The sequence below is a fragment of the Sorex araneus genome, chromosome 5 (assembly GCF_027595985.1).
Source record: "Sorex araneus isolate mSorAra2 chromosome 5, mSorAra2.pri, whole genome shotgun sequence".
Lineage (NCBI taxonomy): Eukaryota > Metazoa > Chordata > Mammalia > Eulipotyphla > Soricidae > Sorex > Sorex araneus.
This window is the reverse complement of record NC_073306.1, coordinates 136,953,006-136,955,423: the sequence shown is the minus strand read 5'-3', so window position 1 is coordinate 136,955,423 and position 2,418 is coordinate 136,953,006. Positions and strand designations below refer to the sequence as shown.

General features: G+C 45.2%; 1 non-coding gene across 1 annotated transcript; it reads left to right on the top strand.

Annotated features, from left to right (window-relative positions):
- The first annotated feature begins 498 nt into the window (after positions 1-498).
- LOC129405321 (U7 small nuclear RNA) lies at positions 499-560 on the top strand. Its single transcript, XR_008630489.1, has one exon. It is a non-coding gene; the product is annotated as a U7 small nuclear RNA (small nuclear RNA).
- Positions 561-2,418: the final 1,858 nt, after the last annotated feature.

Here is a 2,418-nt window from a genome sequence, read left to right as displayed (position 1 = left end):
CAGACACCTTGAGGGTCCCACCTCCCACAGTTCCAGTTTGCTCTAGATACAGAATTCTTTATAACTGGAGACTTCATCCTGTTGAGTTTGAGCTCGGGCCTGTCCCCCACCCTCAGACCTAACTGTGCTCTTCTCCGGCCGGCAGCCCCACCTCATCCTCGCAGCCAGCACGCTCTGGATAAGACTAGCCTATGATCCCAACCCCTGTGCTGACATCTTGGGCTGTGCCGTCCTAATTAGTTTAATTGTTTCTTCTTCTTCCGCATGCCAAGTTTCTAGAGGGCAAGGGCCATCATTCACTCACCTTCGCTTTGCAGTGTCCTTCGTAATATATGCATACGTGCAATGAAGGGGGAGAGGGCCGGAGAAAAACTGGAGAGCAATGAATATTGGATGAAGAGCTGGAATAAAGTGGGAAGAGGCAGTAAGAGCTGAATATCTTTCAGCAAAAAGGCCTGATTATACTAACAAAGGGAGGGGAAATAAGAATGTAAGCCACAGTGTTACAGCCCTTTTAGAATTTGTCCCGCAGGTTTTCAGGTTGCTACTGGAAAGCCTCCCCCCGGCCCCCCAACCTCCACTACATTAAAAATTGTAAGCCAGGAGCTTGCTCTTGGCCCTGGCAATGCTAATGATCCCCAAGAAGCAGGTAGGGGGAGTGATGAAGTTGGGATCTGGAACCAAACAGAGTTCAACCTTCCAATGATGAGACATACAATTGTCAGAAAATTATTAAACCTCTATCTCCATATTTTTTTGTTGGGCTGTGTGAGGAATTGGCCCAGAACAGACCATAAGAATTAATTTAGCTTTCTCAAGAGTCTTTTTACAGGACCCTGCACTGCAGAATAACTTGTTTTTCTGCCCCTGAGCAAGGAACTCGGATACAGGCACCCCAGGTTGCAAGTCAGACCAGATAACCAGATACCTCTTAGATGCCTCCTACAAAACCCATGCCACTAGACCCACGGTTGCCCTAAAACCCAGGACATTCCTGAACATTGACGCAAATGCTGATCTCTAAAACTATAGGCTAAGGAGTGATATCCTTCTAAATGGATTGATTAGGGAAATATGTACCATTACAAATCTATTGCTATGAAATGCACGGGCTCTGCTGTAACGGCCCGTGAAGGTTTATATAAGATCTCCTTTGAAGAAGCTCGGGGCCTTGCCTTGCACACGGGACCTGCGTGTCACTGTGTGCATATGCACGACCCTGGCTAGCCAGCTTAATAAACTACCTACTTGCTAATTGCATTCCTGTGGGGTCCTTGTCTGCCGTCAGAGATCCAGAACTGTGCCCTAACAGGCTGGTTTTGGTTTGGGGCCACACCTAGTTTCTGGGTGTGCTCAGGTTTTTTTCCTGGCTCTGTGCTCAGGGATCATTCTTGGTGCTGCTTCAGGGACCATATGAGGTGCTGAGGATGGAATCAGGGCTGGCTGTGTGCAAGGCAAGTGCTTTACCTGCCATTCAATGGCTCTGGCCCCGGAATTATCAAGCACTTCGGAATCTCTGTTCCTGCTTCTTTTAAAGCAGAGTGGTAAGTACCTACCTTTGGGATGTGACAAGATAAAATGGAAATATTGCATGTACAGTGGTTAGTTGAGTATTAGGCTCTTGGTTAGTAATTGCTAGATATTCCTCATTTATAGACGGAACACGTGTCATGGCGATGGGGAACACAGGGTTGAGTTATACTTGCAGGATCCCGTATTGTGATAGAAAAATTCCTCCAAGCTGGGATTCCAGGACAACCCCAAGCTATCGCTCCATGACAGAAAGGTGCTGTTCTCCATTCTGCATGGGAAATTAATTTTGTGGAGTAACCTTTGAGTTCTTTTCATGCAATTTTTTTTCCCTTAGCATTATCTGTAATGTTAAGGAAAGAAAAAGGAATTAGAGCATTGCCCATAGCTCTCATATTTCAAAGACATCAAAGTAGGAAGGGTCTACACATGCCAATTTTCTCTACATGGAAATAAAAATCACTAGTGGCAAGATCACTAGTAATATTTGGGACCTGAGAGATAGTGCTGTAGATAGAGCATTTGCCTTGCACATGACTGGCCCAGGTTCGGTGCCTGGCATCACATATGATCCTCTCATGTGCCCCTGGAGTGATCTTTGAGCAGGGAACTAGGAGTAATTCCTGAGCACCACCGGGTTTCCTCCCAAAACAAAAATCACTCTTTTACCAAACGCTCTCTCTCTCATTCTCACCCATTCTCACAGTCCTTTATGCAGCATTAGGTCTATAGAAAAGTTTCCAAATAGTGATGATGATTTGACAGTAATTGTCACTTTAACTAAATGACATATCTCAAAGGTTGATGAACTAATTCAAATAGATGGAGTTTCCACGTCTTCATTGTAGAAAGAGAGGGAAAAAAAACCACCACATCCATCTTTTGGCT